Source organism: Vanessa cardui, chromosome 11 (genome assembly GCF_905220365.1).
Source record: "Vanessa cardui chromosome 11, ilVanCard2.1, whole genome shotgun sequence".
NCBI lineage: Eukaryota > Metazoa > Arthropoda > Insecta > Lepidoptera > Nymphalidae > Vanessa > Vanessa cardui.
In genome coordinates, this window is record NC_061133.1 from 8,943,426 (window position 1) to 8,963,378 (window position 19,953).

General features: G+C 30.3%; 1 protein-coding gene across 1 annotated transcript in view; it reads left to right on the forward strand.

The window, feature by feature from the left end:
* The first annotated feature begins 537 nt into the window (after nt 1-537).
* Nucleotides 538-19,953, forward strand: part of LOC124533905 (heparan sulfate glucosamine 3-O-sulfotransferase 1) — a 54,000-nt gene continuing 34,584 nt past the window's right edge. The window contains exon 1 of the mRNA XM_047109481.1: nt 538-820. The gene's annotated coding sequence lies outside the window, so the exon portion shown is untranslated. The remainder of the gene's footprint in view (nt 821-19,953) is intronic.

Below are 19,953 nucleotides of genomic sequence, written 5' to 3' on the forward strand. Positions count from 1 at the left end.
AGCTTCGGCATTTTATCTAGATCTGTAGAGTTATTCTGTAATAACCAACTCGAGACTCACCTCAAGAAACGATCGTGAATGATTAGATTAGTGACTATGTTAAAAAATAAATAAATTTATTAAAACATATTAAAATGAAATATCATTAAAATAATATGCCTCAATATATAATATTGTCATCAAGGGTAAAGTTTAAAAACACTGAAAGTTTTTGATATGTACTTGTACAGTATATGGTGGCTTATTATAATAATACAGTAAACGCTTTAAGGAACTCGAAATTGATCTTTATGTATCTAAGTACATACATTAAATCATAAGCGATTACACAATGAGTTAAATACGTGTAACAGCTTCCTGCTACTAGTTATACGATGTAGTACATTCCTTCCAATGACAGCATAGGAAGGCAAACCTTGTTTTCGGAAATGGTAATACCGGGAGCGTCGTGAGGCTGGCAACATTGGGGGTACTCCTATCCTAGTACGGCGTGTTTATTCTGCTTCTGCCGCGTATATCGACCGCCCGGCGCGCGCCGCCTCAGTCACCCTCGTTACTCGGACCGCGTCGCGCGACCCTACGCACCCGTGACAGCTGCCGCCGAACACAACCTCAATATTATCACAAAACGATACGTGATAAAAAAAACATACGTCGCATATGTGAAAAAAAATATTCATTGAATAAAACGTATTATGATTTATAATATTAATTAAATACTTCAAAATATGCGACGCGCGTGAATGAGAAATAAAAGAGATTGTTGTGTCATGTGAATTTGTGCTCACTGAATTCTATACATCTGGCGGCTGTGTTCACGGTAAGCTATTTTTCGTTTAAACTATGTTTTAAGTAAATATAAATACAAGTTATGAAATTATTGAAGGCCACTCGGGGACCTTGAAAGTAGCGCACAGGATGTCAAGACGTAGCATGTAGTAAACACTTTGTGAGAAAGCATGATAAGAGATTGTATCGTGTAGTTTTTTTTCTTGTTTGTACTAAATGGGTTCACATAAGTTCAAGTGAACTCGAAACAACGTCAAGGTCGCCGTTTTTAATTGTTATAGGAGAAAGTTGAGTTATATATTTATAAAAAACTTATTTGATTATAACTTTAAAGCTCCATTGTTTATTGAAAACATGCAAATAAAGTGTACATAGTCCAGTGCCCTCTACGGAGGTCTACGCCGTAGCCGCAGTAGACGCTCGTAGCAATTAGTGTCATAATTCTGCACGTTATTCACGTCTACGTTACAGGAGGAAGTTAACTGTCAAGTAGTTGGTATCTTATCAAACACATAAAGTTTATTTATTGCTTGAGATAATATTCACTTTTTAAACAAAATTTTTTAACGTGCGATTACTTTTCTTTATAATATGTACATTAAATTAAGTATTTGTAAATACTATTTGTGATTTTATTCTTTACATCGCTGTGTTCTAAATTATTAATTGTAACATATTTAGGCGAGAATAATATATATATTAAAAATATATTTACTAATGTTTTCATTTTAGTTCAGTTCTAGCGTGTTATTATCAATAATAATACACCTAAGCCTATTATTACAAATCATTGATATATATTGTTCAGTAGGTAATTTTTGGTTAGATATTTGATATTGATATTCGGTTTAAATAATATGAATAACGGGTTGATTGTGGGAAACCAATCCGCATTGGTGGAAGTGGAAGAATCCGAAGTGGTGGAATAAGCTCCAATCCTTCTACATGAGATAAAATGACTTTATATGACTTTGCCCAGCTGTGGGATATTCATAGGTATTACAAAATGTAATGTGTTTTATAAGTTTTATATACCTAATTATCGAGTATTTGAAGCAAAGCTGCAAACAAGAGCGTGTAATGGATTTCTATTAATATGTTTAATTGAGTTCGATCATTTGACACGTTGATATAAGCTTTTAATTATGGGATATTTTGTCTCTGATAGACACCATGCTGAAATGTATATGATTTTACACATAAAAATACATTTATCATTAACCTAAGTAGTAATAACATTAAATGTTTAAATATATACAAATATGAAATAAAATTAGTTACTATATAAATCTTGACCGCATGGAATGGTGGCAAGAATGCTAGCAGCATTTCCCCGTTGAATCGCAATTCCGATCCTCATGATTTTACATAGTATAAGAATATTTAATATTCAATATGTTTATTTATATCTTACTTGTCGAATTATGCTAATTAGTTTAGAAGTTATGCGGGAACAAATTAACATTTATTTGGTTTTGTGATAGCCCACCTGGGTAAGTAACCCCCTAACTCATGTTCTGCACACAAGTACTCGTGATGTGTTCCGGTTTGTCTGAGTCGAGATGGCCCAGTGGTTAGAACGCATGCATCTTAACTGATGATTGCGGGTTCAAACCCAGGCAAGCACCGCTCATTCATGTGCTTAATTTGTCTTTATAAATCATCTCGTGTTCGGCGGTGAAGGAAAACATCGTGAGGAAACCTGCATGCATGTGACAAATTCCATAGAAATTCTGCCACATGTGTATTCTACCAACCCGCATTAGAACAGCGTGGTGAAATATGTTCCAAAACTTTCTTCTCAAAAGGAGAGGAGGCCTTTAGCCCAGCAGTGGGAATTTACAGGATTCTCGCATAGATCTGACTGAAATTATATACCGTAATAGATATTAGAAGTCAAATATTATAGAAATCTTATTTCACATTTACTGATTATAATATGATTATTATTTTTATTAATTATTTTATTGAATGTTATCCGATTTAAAAAAACTTAAAAAGATTTTTACTTGAACATCGTTAATACAAAAATATTAATCTAATTACATTTGTATATAATGCAACATTAAAATAACTAGATATTTAAAATTGGAATGTAGAAAATAAATCTTATCTTGGTTATTATTTTTAGAAAAGATCAATCATTGATATATTTTTTTTTGTTAAACATATTATATAAACAAATTATTTGTTTTTATGTAATATCAAATTCAAAACCTAAACATAAAAAAAATAAGCGAATACAAAATAAGATTATATTTAATAAAAAGTCAATATAGTTTTCGGGTGAAAATTCAAACGAATACAATTTCAATTAAGACAGAAATAATAATATATATAATGAAAATTATAAATCCTAAATATCATAATAGTGTGCAAAATGATGTGTTGTCTATGATAACATTATTACTTAGCATATATAAAAATGTGCGGCATTTAATAATAGAATGTCTTGTTTCAGTAAAAATTAAAACTGTATTCCTAGAATGGAACGGTGTATTCTGAGAATGATGCATGTTACCAATAAAGTTCTAAAAATAAAAACTATCATCATCCAGAAACCGCAATACGAAAGTTTCTCTTTCGAATCGCAGAATTTGAAATTCAACGAGCGTTAACAACTTTGTCATTCAAAAACACATCTCAGCTTTAACGTGAATGTGACGTCTTCCTCAGATATTTATTTTTGAGAATTAAATATATCCTTGTCGATATCAACGCAGACATTAACAAATCATACTTACGATACCATTATCATTACATAGTATTAAACAAAGTCGCTTACCACTGTATGCACCTATGTATGCTTATATCTTTAAAATTACGCAATGGATTTTGATGCGGGTTTATTAAATATATAGAGTGATTTGAGAGGAAGGTTTTTGTATATAATACATGGTCAATATAGTAAAGAAACTGTTGTAATTGCACAAGGTTCTAATGTGATGTCGTAAATAAACAAATTCTGTAGCATATTTAATATCAATATTGTAATCGTATGAAGTCGGGACGGGTTTTTAGTACAATATATATAGACATTTAAACCATATTAGAAAGACAGAAGTGCAACTAGGTCATTTGATTGCAATTACCTGCGCTCATAGACACTGGCGTTACAAGAAATACAAGCAAGCTCCTTACCCTGACAATGCACTATCAACCAATGAATTTAAGATGAAGATCCTTTGTGCTTGGGATACACTGTCTCAGTGCCTACCAAACCGGAACACAATACAAAGTACATATGCTGAGGTATAAACATACCTGATATATTGGTGAAACTAACTTACGCACTTGAAATTATTAAACCTGGCTCAATCAAATTTAAATATAGAATTTGACCGTAAAACAATATATGAAACTTACTCAGGTGAAAATAATTAAATAGTAAAAAGGAATACAAAAAGTTATATAGTTAGCAAAGGGAACACAAATGTTGTTAAATCAAGTATTTTTCTATCCTCCTTTACCATTTGTTAGCTCACGAAGTAAAATCCCTTAAACTCTGTCTCAAATATGAAAGCATTTTGGAATTGAAATATATCTAACTGCATTATAAATAAATGTCAACATGTCCACCGGCAGTTCCACTCGAGCAGCCTTGAATTAGAGGTCACCTGAATTAATCATGCGAACACGCTACCATCCACCCCTTTATTCAATTAATTACACCGACTGAACGTTTACGCCTCTTTAGCGCGTTTTTGTTTTTCATTCACTACTTAATGATCTATCGTGAATACAATTCAATTATCATATACGGAGTGTTAATTGAAAAACGCTAAATAGACTTTCGTTATTTTCACGTAACATGTCATACTTTGTTTCGTAGAGACTTTATTTGTTACATTCATATCTTAAGAATCCTAAAAAATATCAAGACGCTTAAGATATTTTATCAATTAGAATATAGTTTTGACAATATTTTAAGTAATTACCAATAGAAATACAGTAAGTAAAAATAAACTTGCGAATTGGTGTTTGCGCTGTACAAAGCCAAATCCTAATAATTTATTGAAATATTTTCAATTATACAGATTGTTATAAATTGGATTAAGATGTTAGTTTACCTAACATAACATAACTTGGGCTTAAACACAGGTTCGTGGCAAGCGAAGTCATCCGGTTTTTCTGTCAAGAAGTTTCTAGCGTTGGAAAGTTGGCAGTACTTACATTCCTCGTAAATGTAAAGTCGTTATTCCTGCGCTTGAGTTCCGGTTGTATCGGATTGCCTAACGTCAGATTATGATAGTGAGGAAGCTCAGTGTATCTGTGATTCTGTATACATTTGTACACCGTGATATCTCCAGCGCAGTTTGCTGGACTCCTTTTGGGAATAGTCGCAATGACCGACTTCGGACAGGAATAAATCATCATAAATTTATCTATATTTAGATACTTCACTATATTTGTATGCTTAATCGAAATTTTACAGTTGAAATAAAAGCACGTACTCACCGTAAAGTTTACACACAAAAGTCATTATAGTAAAAAATGTTATGATAAAAAATAAGCGAAGAAAAGAATTTTCTTTTATGTGCAGTCTGTTTTAAGACTTAAATTTTTAGCTTATAATAAAACTTCAACGGGGTTATGTTTGATCATAAACTTTTATATAAGAGTGAGGAAATGATTATCTTTATTAAAATTTTAAAACAGATATATTATGTTTCTATTATTTACTGCTTAGTCTAGGATATTAAAGACCGTCACGGTAGCATGCGAAAGCGGTCCCGTGACGCCCGCCGAAGACATGGAGATTGTAACGCTCTTTTTTTAATGTGTATTTCGGTGTACTGAGGCGCACTCAGCATTTTGAGCACCGGTGAGTCTCGCATATACTTCCTCGTGGGAGGAAACGCGTAATGCGTTTTTATAACGATAAAAAAATAAAGATATTAAAGGTTACATCAATATTTTCACCCCTAGGGACAAGATGTTACCAAAACAGGAAGGAGCTCACTTCTCGCGAATATTGTAGAGGTCGAGTACTGATAGTAGATCAGTAAATCGGTAATTTAAAACTAAATAATTTTTTAAGAAGAAGAATCAAGCTACGACCGACGTTATCAAATTTAAAATTTGGTTTAGGCAAAAAAAATAGGTTTAGGCCACATCGAGGCAGATTCTTATAATTACTTCTTCCGCTATTTGTTATATATTTTTCGTGTCAATAAACTTTTTTATATTGATGAACTTATTTTTCCATCAACTTCTTTATTTATATAAAGTCAATTTATAATCGTTAATACGGATATTTTAAGGCGTCCTAATATTTTATTGTTCAAAAGCGAAACACAAGTACCACGCAGTGCTTGGTACAGCTTGGGTTACGAGTGGTCATCGTGCTTCGTTCAGTTCCTTATTGAATATTGGTCAGGTAACTATTAACCAGTCAAGCCCAGGAACTGCCTAATGTCACAAGTGTCAGTGCTTAGTAACTGTGACTTTTTATTCTTACTAAAAATCAAAATAAACTTTATTCGAGTGGGCGTTTTGAATCATCATTTAACAATTAAGTGAAGCTACCGCCGGTTCGGGAAGTAGATTCTATCGAGAAGAACCGGCAAGAAACTCAGTAATTACTCAACATTTCAAAAATACAATCATATTAGTTAAATACAATTATACATGTATGTAATGTATCCTGCCTGGAAGTCAACGGGTATTAATTCCAAGCTATTTTATTGTCTACAAAATCTTGTATCGAATAATATGCCTTTTTTACTGTTTGGAAATACTATTATTTTTTCGAAACATTGTAACATTTCACACGATACCCACGCACGCCCACACTATGCCGTCAGAAGACGTAAACTACAATCCTATTTTTGATAAGTACCAAGTATACCTTAACTTTGTATACGATGTGTTCTCTTTGTCGCATATCAGATTGAATTACATAACAAAACTAACTTATACCAACCTACACACATAAAAATATTTCACATATCTGATTTCTGAAAATAGGGGCGTATAGTGTAATAGCACACAATCATTTCCCTAAGTCAATAGCTAAGTTGGAATGCGAAGTTATAAGAACAAATTATTATATTCGTGGCCCTAATTATACTTCCAGTCCGTAGGTCGAGCGCTAAATTATAACCTGTCAACACGCAGATTGATGTGTGTTGCGTTTTAGTAATACTCATTTATGTGACCGTGAATAATGTTTTCAATTAAATAGTTATGCTTTCTATATACCTTCTCAGTGACAGACATTAAATAAGTTTTCGATATCACTGTTTAAAACTGCAAAGTAAAATATCTTAAGCGTAAACTTTCTCTCGCCCTGCTCTCTTTAAGAATGGAGAAATGAGAACCCTTTAAACTTTCTAATGTATATTATATGTATGTTACTTGAGGCGGTTACACCTGCTTTAAAAGTTACTGATCCTTCCCTTTGGGTCGTAGCGGCATGTTATATAGTCTAAGCCTTTCTACTTATCTTACGGAAAAAGTTTTTTCAAATCCTACCGGTAGATTCTTTGAGAAGCGTCTTTAAACAAACTCTTAAGCTTTATATATATCGCTATAGGCAGGTTTGGCCGTACTTGATTTTTTTTATTTCAGAGGAAAATGAGCTGAACATATCGCACCTCTTATATACAGTAACTTTAACTTTTTTTTTTAATATTGTTACAATTTTAGTGATAAACATCACTAAAGTTGATAAGCTTCGATAAACATCGAAGACTATTATTAATAATAATTACAACGATCACAGAATATTGAATTTAATTGAAGAAGTGGACTCAAAATCATGGCGCTAGTAATAAGTGCGATGAAAACCAAAAAGTATGTTATTTATAGAGACAATTAATAACATTGTATAATTTAATATAATCTGAGGTATTATCAATATAAATGATGGTATCATCTATGGTATCATGTCCGTTGAATAAGCTATCTACAAATCTATAATTATATGTGTATGACATTCAAAATTATTAGTTTTATAACCAGTAATTTTGCTCAACAATACTATTTCTTTAATCAACAAAATAAATTATTTATATTTATAATTGCTTAATTTAAAAGGTAAATTAAACGTAGAGCTTGCTTAGCGTGGGAACGGTATTACCGCAAGGATCGAAACTAACCTTCACATTGCTGGGTGCCCTCGAAAACCTTTGTGCTACTGGCGCCATATTTTATTACGTTTTATTATTACAGGGATATATTTCGCTATAAATTTATCATCTATATCATATTCGAATTATTCTCCTTAATTAATTTTCTAGTTATTCAATGCATAATCAATATTTACGATATTGTTTTAGAAACATAAGTTTATTATGCATTATTGGAGTTAATGAATATATTATATGTACTCTAAATATTAGTTATATATTAAATACAGCGCCTTTTACTTTACTCGTATAATTGGGAACCATATTATGATATATATAGGTAGATTCCTTTATACTAAAAACAGAGAAATAATAACAAAAAGCACAACTAAATAACTAATTATGTCAATTTATAGGAAACAATGTATTATTTTTACAACGAAAAGAAAAGCAAAGAATAATTTACTATTTTATAGTTCAATTCGTTAGAAAGATTAGTTTTAAGAATTACATTAAAATTCTGTTGCCAAATTAAACCTTTTATTAATAGATGAAGCTAAATACGTAAAAGCTAAAACAAAACGTACTACACGAGAGTACATAAAACTTGGTTAGCTTATAAAAAAATCGTAAATTGACTGTCTATTTTTCTCGTATGTTAAATCAATAAATCATGCAGTTGAAACTGTATGCAGATTAACAGTTAAGATTTGTTCACAAAACTACACACATATTCAAATAATAATAATTATTAATATAATAAATCGTGCCAGTCATTACCTGGCACGGGCTGGCACTGCGAATGCGAATTGCTTTAAACAATTTCCTAGTCGTTTAGGAATCAATTAAGTATTACATTTACATATTTAAACAGGGCCGGTGGTAGGTTAGCGGAAATGACCTCGTAGAGCATGCAATCGTGTCGCAAGTTCGCAACTATCTTGTTCATAGATACCATTAAAATCCTATTTGCATGAAAACAAGCTGTGTTTCTATCTCTTGTTAAATCAGCACTTAATAGTGGGAGCTGTTATTCGATACAACAGCGTGAGTAGTCTAATCAACGAATGATTATAGAGTACTTGGCCTTATAAAATACTAGGGGCTTTAAGTTCTGTAGAAAGTAAAAATATTAAGAGTCTGCCTAAAAAGTGCCCTATGCTTGGGGAAGTCGGAAAATATGAAATATTGTCTACTTAATTTGCTGAAAATGACAAAATATTGTTTGGAAAATATATTGCTTTTTAGAAAATTAGACAAGAGAAGTAATATCTAACAGAATGATAGACTATTTTTGAGTTATTTCACAAAGATACATTCTGCTGTATCCGTGTGAAAAGTATTTGTCTATGTATTTATATTTTGTTAATTACCAATGATATACTGTAACCTTGTTTGCAATTCGTGCTATACGTTTCCTATCGATTTAAATGAGTATATTATTATTGATATAACCTTCTGCTAAGTGATACATTGTGGACCATAAGGTTTGGATAACGACTCGGAACAATATAAGATAATTAATAAGACTTTCACGATTTCTAAGCCTGACGCCCTTCCAACCGTGTCTAATTTACCACAGATTTTATTAGAGTGAGATTTTCGCCAACATTAGATAGTATAAAACAAAGTCGCTTTCCGCTGTATGTCCCTATGTTCGCTTAGACCTTTAAAATTATACAACGGATTTCGATGCGGTTTTTATTTTATAGTTTTTTTATAGATAGATTCGAGAGGCACGTTTTTGTATACAATACATGGACAATATAGTAAAGATATAATAATAATTTAGAAGTTTATAATATAATGCTGTAACATCTTTTATAGTATATTTAATATCATTATTTTATCCATGCGAATCTGGGACAGGCCGCTAGTATTTTATATTATGAGAGAAGTTTACCATTTCTATATTCATTATAAAGTGTTTATTGGGCAGTTCTTGAACATTATGTTTTACGAGAATAAAGAATGGGACACACAGAAAAACTAATTACAATCAGGTTAAGTAAATTAAGAGATCAATAACTGTATTTATAACTTTATTTACGGAAAAGCAATTTCCGACATTTCAAATTGAATGGTCTAGCATTTTGTAAAGGTTTTCTATTATTTCTGTTTCGAAGCGTGTTTCACTAATTACGTCTCACAGAATACAGATTTTAGTCTTAAATTTGTTAGATTTTAATTTATATTTTTCGTAAGTATTTTATTTGTTAAAATAGCAAAATAAATCAAAACCTGTACCTAAACCGTTCTAAATTTTATAAGGAGATATTTTATTTTCCCTTTATTTAATCTTAATTTCATGGTTTTTACTAATAAACTTTAGCTCATACTCATGAAATATCAATAGATGGGCATAGCGAAAAATAAATATATAATTACAAAACGCATTCAATATAAATTGTTTGAAGTTAAAAGTAAAGTTTTTCTCTGCAGAATCAAAATTTCGTACTTTTACCTTGTTGATGATTCTTTTAATAACCTTAAATAGTTTGTCAACGGAACATAATGATTTAAGTGCTTATAAACAGCCTAATAGAGAGGAAAAGGTATAATCTAATATAATATAAAGCTATTCATTTAAAGGATTAATATTGTATTTGTGTCGACATTCAATAATTCATTCATTCAGAAAGAGAGAGATGGCCCAGTAGAGAGAGAGATGGCCTAGTGGTTAGAACACGTGCATCTTAAGCGATGATTTCGGGTTCAAACCCAGGCTAGCACCCCTATATATATGTGCTTAATTTGTGTTTATAATTCATCTCGTGCTCGGTGGTGAAGGAAAACATCGTGAGGAAACCTGCATGTGTCTAATTTCATAGAAATTGTGCCACATGTGCATTCCACCAACCCGCATTGGAACAGCGTGGTGGAATATGTTTCAAACCCTCTCCTTAATGAGAGAGGATGCCATAAACCCAGCAGTTGGAAATTTACAGGCAATTTTAAAACTTTATTCAATAATTCAATGCATGTTTTTCATACTTCATTAGTAGGTACTGTCAAGTAGCATATACGCTGACTACGACTTACGTAAACCCGACGTCTACTATAACGATTGCAAATAAATAAATAATGCAATAATAAAAAAAATAGCTTAACTTTTTATAATGGTGGGTACTATCTATTTACCTAGTCCCTAATATTTAGTATAAAAATTTGTTTGATAATTCTGTATGTTTTATAAGAAAGTTAAATGAGATTCATTATTAGAGGGGAAAGTATACATTAGTACGTATGTACGTGATCACGCGTATGTAGTATGTACGTCTGTCTAAAAAAATTGATTCCAATTCAGTGGATCACAAATCCTGTATATTGGCAAATTAATCAATCAAAGTAAACTTCATTCAAGAACGCTCTTACAAGAGCGTCTCTTATCTTTCACAATATTAATTAAACTACTTTATTAAATTAAGCTACCTCTCGTTCGGATTGTAGATTATACAGAAGAACCGACAAGAAATCGAAAAATTCGGATTCATTACCCAACTTCCAAATATGAATTTAATAATTACCCTTGTTAATTATATTTGACTGAATATGAATATCAACTGGCGTTCCCGATCTCGTTCACAATTCTCTTTGTAAATTCTTCGTATTTCATTTTAATGACTCATTGATATACGACACCAATTACGAAATAACAAAAGTGTTTAAATTATTTAATTTCTTATTTATTATTTTTCAATTGATTATTATCTATATTCTTTCTTCTCAAATAATGAAATATGAGTATCTTTTTGTAATATTAACATAATCACTTTTAAATAAACACATATGAATGTTTACATGGTATGGACACCAAAGTATATTTCTTATTACAATTTTTGTATGTTTGTTTGTTTCGGCTTATCTCTGGAATAGCTGCACCGATTTTATGTTTAGATATAAGTTGTCTATGACCTGTCAATGTCAATCGCTCGCGATATTAGCAATTATAACAGAAGCAGAAACTTTATAGGTTTGTGACGCTGGAAATAATCTGTAATATAAATAAATGAATAAATAAAAAACATTTAATGGTAGGTTCTTAATCTGTAAATCTCTATATGAAACTGTTGACTATTTCAAGAAAGAAAATTAAGTTTTATTCATTTCTCATTCAGTATTGATCGTAACTTTAAAAAAGCATATTAAAATAATTCTAAAAAATGCCCTCAACACAGCTTTTCAGTAAAGTAGTTTTAAATATATTACAACAACAGCTTCAGAATTTCCTTGACCTCTCCTCTTGAGGAGTGTAATGCAGAACATCATTATATTTTGATTGTTTTTTTTTTTATTTACATTTTATGCGGCTGAGCACGAATTCAATAATATTAAAACAAATTTGTTGCGCTTACCTGTATTTAAGTTCGTAATCTTTGTTTATAATTTAAATATTGCAACCCCGTATTTTATTTTTATATTTTGATATTTGAATTTGGAATAAAAAATAAAGTTAGCATTAATATAGTAGCGTCGCGTCGTACAGATACTTGGATACAAGTATCACGGGATAAAACCCGGAAAAATAATATTATCCGTGTGACCTTGGGACCGTTGGGTTATGTATAAGAGGCATTGTCCCTACATACGTATCAACGCATTCGTACTATGAAATAAGTGAGGTTAGAGGGGTTTTTTTAATGCAGATATGATAATTATTTTAGAGGTGTCATTGCAACTTTTTATTATTAAAGTGTCATTATTTTGACATATACAAATCATGTACATTTCTGGGAAAATAGAAAGGTTTCACGCTATAATTGCAATATTTTTTCAAGTTTACCCAATGTATTAAAACTTGGAACTACTCAAAATATACTCGTATATTAAAAAAAAACCTTGTGTATATATGACATAATGTATAACACAGCGTATTGTAAAGACCTAGATTAACTTTTCCGGTCTTGAGGTTGTTCCGTCACAACTTTTAATGATGAACTACGTCTATTCAAAAAATATAACTACTTACAATGAGGTCGAGTCTGTTCAAACAATATTTTCGTATAAGTCGACCTATTCTGTGAAAACGAACTTGAAACTCATTTCAGCACTGAGATTCTTTAAGAATACACTTCTTGAATCACTCGTGACATCGACAATCGACTTACAATGTTGCGCCATATTGATACGTGTATCCTATAAATTTTATGATTGTGACAGCCAATGTCGCATATAACATTTTAAAGTTTCAGTCAAGTTTTCTGAGGTAATATTCGAGTTTCTTGGTAAAGAATAGTCCTGCAGACTACGATCGACCAGACCAACAGAACAGTCAAAGGTTAGAAGGTGAATTCGTTAAGAATATCACCACTGAACCGTTACTATAGTGATTGCTTGTCCTTTCAAAAATATTTTTATTATGTTTATGATTACATTAATAAAATTTTCAACTCATCTCGATTCGTCTTGTTTTATTAAAGCATTAAGTTATAATTACGTTTATTTTGTATTGTTTTAAATATGTTGTTATTATTAAAATAGTAAATAGTTCATTATTACTTATTTATTAATTACTGATTGTATAATAACACTGATTAACGTTACCGTACTTGTTAATCGGATTGAAAACTGACTAGTTTCCAACGGCTTCGTTTGCGTTTTAGGGATTGGTTGTCAGTTATTATTAACGCAATATCTTTATAAATGTTTATAAGCTGTATAATTGTATAGTTTCATTGAAATCCATTCCATAATTTTTGGGTAAAAGCAAACGCTTTGTATGTATAAACTTACATACAAACTTTTGCCTTTATAATACCAGTAAGTACTAGAGTCAGTCATATAATGATAAAATAATCCGCGAAACGTTAATTGGGACTCACTTAGTTCTTCACAACACATACAATAAAGTTAAAATCATAATTGTTCAATGAGAATATATTTTCGTTGCAATTTACAGAAAATGTAAACAATTTAGTCACGACTGTTCAAAACTCTGAACCTTATACAAACAGACGGAAATAATAATTAATTAGCACAGACAACACACAGCTATCCGCATAAATGAAATACAATAAATATAAAATTTTAACAGCCAGTGCGTCCAATTATTAAGTTACACGAATTAAAATGTTAACAATAACAGTTAGCACGATTGCAAAATTCGATATTTTCATTAATGGTTCTATTCACACCGTTACTAAAACTATTTAAAAAAAATGTATTTCAAGTAATTAAGTAACAAAATACATAAAATATTTATTTTTCGTTTAGTGTTTTTACAAGAGACAAGGCTGCCTTCACATGATTTTCTTTAAGCAATAAAAATGCCAATAGTTCAGAAGCAAGATGCTTAACGTATGTTTCGAGATTCGGTTACGGAAACGTTGCCAATTTCGTAGCTGCCTTTACAAGAAAACGATACGAACAGATCTTGAAAGAAAAATATCTCAATCTGAAGGTCCTATGATAATCACATACTTCACCACAAAACAAAAAAACTTAGTATTGTTGATTTTCTGTTTAAAATTTGAGTTTAGCCAGAATTACTATAAGGACGAAGGACCCAATTCCCAACGCTGGTGTCGAGCGATGTAAAGGATGTTGGAAATTTCTTAAAGTTTCAATGGCACTTCATGGTGACTACTGACCACCAGGGGGCCGATTTGCCAATCAGCCTGTCTATTTATCTATACCTATAGCCTATTTTAAGGTAAGACGAAATATTCTCTAGAGTTACATAACTTAAGAGACAAGAAAAATTCTCTAGAGTTACATATGTTGTTGATGACGACCTCCATGGTCGAGTGGTGTGTACACCGGTTTTCATGGGTACGCCACTCTGAGGTCCCGGGTTCGATTCCCGGCCGAGTCAATGTAGATTACCATTAGTTTTCTATGTTGTCTTGGGTCTGGGTGTATGTGGTACCGTCGTTACTTCTGATTTTCCATAACACAAGTGCTTTAGCTACTTACATTGGGATACGAGTAATGAATGTGATGTTGTCTCATATTCATATATGTTGCAGTAGTACCATTGCAGTTTGGTAAATAAATATTCGGTGGAATGTCATTCTATTCATGCAGATCCTCTTCTTGTTAACCTCGATCGCCGAGCAGTGTATTAATTATAAACGCAATTTAAGCACATGTTAACTCAGAAGTGAGTGCCCACACTTCAACCCGCAATCTTCAGTCGAAATTAATATTAGCTACTGAGCCCTCTCGTGTAATACACCCCATTTATTATTACTAAATTCCTGTATACAGTAGAGGATTTTAACTCCTTTTAAAAGAGAATAACTTATCTCAGTAGTTCATAGAAGTGTTTTTTGAATTCTCTTTTATAAAAATTCTCAACTTAATAATCCCGATCTCAAGTTTTCGAAGCCAAAAGAAAACTAAAGTTGTTCCAGAAAGTACGACCTTTCCGTTTAAATATGCATGGTTCAAATGAAATTAAATTCTCTTCCTAAAAATGGATATTTTTTACGGTCTTTTGTAATGCGAAAATTTTAATTCCGCTAAGTTTTTAATACAATTGCTTTTAAATTTCACAGATTTATATTTCTTAAAAATTTTTAAACATTTGTAGAAACGTAAAAAATAATAATATTAGTGTACAAATTCTTTTTTACGTTTCTTTCTACTGATTTTTTATAAAATTTATATAAAAGAATGATTTAATCAGTTTTATTGAATTATAACTGAAATAAAGGAATGAAGATTATTTAATGCAAGTACAGATGTAACGAATTAATCATAATTTTTTTTATTATATTTTATTAACATTATAAAAATTCCTACATAAAAATAACTTAGAGAATAGAATACGAACTACTTAATTTAAAGCACTTGAATCCGAACAAAACATAAAAATCGACGCTTTTAAAGAATTAACCTCAGTTTTTCATGTAAAGTCTATTGTATGAGTGTTAAATATAAAGAATATCTAATTTTTTATACTTCATTTATTATCTACATTTTTGCATTAAGCAGGCCTTTTATGCATAAACAGACTTTTTAAAAGGTAATTTATGTAACATTTTTATTTTTCTTGTTTTCCTTAGATCTGTGTTGTTAACCATGATTGATGGAACCGGGCTCAAGGATGTACACCTTAAACGATGTTGCATTAATTTATACAAAAAAAAAAAATAACATTTTGGACTTGACTTTGAGAAGTTTATTACGACTAATGTTTGCAGTAAATATACTTTCACAATTCATATTCGATTTTTTTGAGCGAGTTTGTATGTTGTAATTATGTTTACTTTACTTTTTCTAATTTTTGTCTTAAATTAAATTTCGACAATTTCATAAGTAAAATAGTATGATTAAAAAGGGAAAAGCGACAGAAATTTCTGTTATTAAAATGATAAAGACTAAATTTAAAAAATTGTTTAAAAAAAAAATAATATTTGGAATCTTACTCATTCCATAAAGGGGTTACTTTGCATATATCATATTCGATTTTTTTAAGTGAGTTTGTATATTGTAATTATGTTTACTTTACTCTTTTTAATTTTTGTCTTAAATTAAATTTAGACAATTTCATGAGTAGAATAGATGTTTAAAAAAGGAATAGCGACAGAAATTTCTGTTATTAAAATGACATATTCCAAATTTAAAAAAAGTTAAAAAAAAATTATATTTAGAATCTTACTTATTCCATAGAGGGGTTACTTTGCATATAGAGATGTAATAGAATGCTCTGGTGAACTTTGTATGACGAGCGAGCTCTTTGATGCTACCTGTGTCTATCGCCCGTAATGTATTCGAAATGTTTTTAGAATGTAAATTAATTCTTTAATAATTACGTTAAAATGTTTTAGATATTTAATTTAAATTATACGCTTATAATGTTGTTATAATGTTACAACATGTCGCAATGTTTTCTTTTGTGAAAGAACGTTGACTTACATTAATATGATCGATGTTTTATCTGATATAAAAATCCACAAACGTCTAGCCATGCCTTTCTAATTTACTTTTCTTTATTTACAATGTGGCCTGAATATTTTAATCCAAGGTAGCGTAACAATCGACATTTTATGAATATTTATTATAGAATTTGAAGCATTCCAATTCACTTGAACAGAAATGGCGTTAATTAAAACTGTCAAAAAAGAAAAAAAAGCCGTCAATTTTTAAAATCATAATTCGAAGAAATTTTATTTCTAATTGATTCTTGTTTCGAAAACTCTTCTGTAGTGTTGTTAGATGTGAAATAAATTTATTTTCCGACCGAGAACTAAGCTCTTTATAGTTTCAATGATCCTTTCCTTTAAACTGCTTTATTGCGCAGAAAATTGGACTAAACGTTTAGAGAAGTTTCCTCAAATTCATTGCTGAATTGAGTTGAAGTCTTTTCAGGATAAATGGTTTAATTTATTAAAAGAATCCTTTGTTGATTCTGCTGTAAGTACTTGGTAGAATTTAAAATGTTATTAACGTTTTATTGATACCAGATTCATAATTCAAAACTATATTTATATGTATATTCGTACCTATAATTTGAATATCGAGGCAAGTATTTATTTAAATTCATTTTAAGTGAGTAATTAGTTATCGAATAGATAACCTTTTATTCTGCTTGGATGCATCTTAGCTTGTAAATAATAAAGTTAATTAAAATATCTACCCGAAGGTTTATTTCTTAATTAGTACAAATAACAAGGGACGCATAAATACAACTTAGCAGACATTACACAGCCGAGTATGAACTTCTAATCACATTACCTACACTTCTGTTACAAAACACGCATTCCTCGTAAGTGGAAAACTTGGTGGTCTCGAAAGATATTCAGCAACTTTATATCCGAATTATAAATAAAGTTGCTATACATTATATGGTGAACGTGAATATACCGAATTTACGTTTCATAATTTGCGCGTATCGATGTAGCGGCGTAGCAGAATTTCTTGAAGCTTTTGTTTATTGCTTCCGTACTTTATGCTAATGGGTACAAACCTACGATGAAGGAGGTCGATACTGGTTATGCTTATGATATATATTTCGTCTTAAAATGTTCATAGATTTTAGTAATTAATATAATATAATTATAACCTATTTTACATGGTTGGTTTACGTTCAGATCAGTACGGATGTCTTAAACTGTTCATTAATTAATCTACATTTATACTAACGTGTGATAACTGAACCTATTGAAAAAATAGAAGATTTATTTCATCAATTAAATTAATTAGATTTTTCAAAATCTAATTACACTTTGCGATTAATCTTAGCATTACAGAACTTAAGCGAATTATTTATTTAGATAAACCAACTTCAATTTGAAAACACATCAATAAGTTACAATATATTTGAATTTATTCGAATGTGTTGCGAGAAACGTTTCAATCCACTTTACCGATCTCTGTGGCACATAAAAAAGGTAGTGGCGGCACTATTTCATTGTACCGAGTTCGTTTCAAGTGTTCAATAGAGATACAGCAGAAAGGCAACCTTTGGGATCCTTTATTCGACGAAAAACTGGCTCTTTTTATAATGGTACTTAAATCTGTTTGACATTACACAAGCTATAAGTAATATTAAATATTGCTTATAAATACAATAAATAATAATATGAGATTAGTTATATTTTATGTGAATTACTTTAATCGAACAGTTATTCTGGTACGGAAACTGCATCTTATACAGCCATGCATTGTGTGGCGTGTATGTCCGTTCGTCGTTATGTAATGTTATGAAGTTGAGATAATACATTCACTTTTGTTGGTGTTGGTATAGTTTTTAGTTTATTTCTATTTATTAATAACCTTTAACTATATATCCTCTTGATTAGTTATTATGTGTAATGACTACATTATTTTTACTATTAAATAATAAAAAGTAAAAGGTTAATTTAAAAGAATGAAATTTTTAGTTTCGTTTCATATAATGTAATAATTGATTGTTTTTTCCGTACTGATATTTATCAAGGCTAAAGCTACGTATTAAAAAAATGTAGCTTATAGGCACACATTGTAGACTTTGCCCGTTGTGTAATGAACATTATTTTAAAGAAAACTTCCAGTTATTTCGTATTCGATTGGATTGTTACGAATATGAATAAAAGACAAACAAACAAAATGTATCTCTTCGATACTGTTATTTTTATGATTAAGTAAATTCCATTTATTAATTACTTATAGCAATTCGAATAAAAATGTTTGAGTTCGTTATAAATTGATTACTATTTTTTCTTATTACGTTGAGTTTTTGTAGTGCCTGTAATATTAATAAATATCAATGTGACTGACCAAAATCTATACAATCTAAAATGTAAGTTTTCCTATGTCTATTGATTTTAAAGGAATATGAGTTTACTGAAAAAAGGTAGAAAACACAAAGATCTAACACATCAAATGAAAACACAATATTTACTTACCGATCACAGCAACACCTACCGGTTCGAATCTAGCCATCTAGGGATACACTCACGCACAAAAAAATTAATGGAAATCGGTTCAATCAAAAGTTAAATTACATTCGATAAAAAATATAATATACATTTATATTGAATTACTATCCACCTGGAAATGTTAGGCTTATTATACCTTTGATCTATAGTATAATCTAAAATTTTAACAACATCAAATAACTGAATCTGTAGTGGGGCCAAAATATTTTGTTGTTAATTTATAAACATTATAAAAACATATATCAATGCTATTATTAAATTTATATATATTATGATTATTCATTCACCTGTAGAGCAATGTGATGGGATAAGCTACAAAACCTTATTTATATATTATATAAGAGAGAGAATTTGCTCAGCACTGGAAAATTTACAGGCATATCTATGTAATATTAAGTCTCTATATAAACACTTTTGTTACTCCTCAGTTCCTACGATATATTCACCTTGGGATTTTTGCCAAAATTGTCGATTCGAAGGTCTAAAGTTTTGACAAATGGGTTTTAGATAGAAACGACTAGTTAGTTCAATCTCAATTGAAGTTTAGTTGCCTTGACTTTTGGGAATTGATAAAGTGTTCTTAACGAGGATCTCTAAATAATATTCTGAATTTGCTAATTAAAAATAACCAAAATATGTTTCACAATGAAGATGGAAGTTTGGACACATCATGACGATTATATAGTAGAGAATTATTTTCAAATAAAAAACAACAAATTATTGAA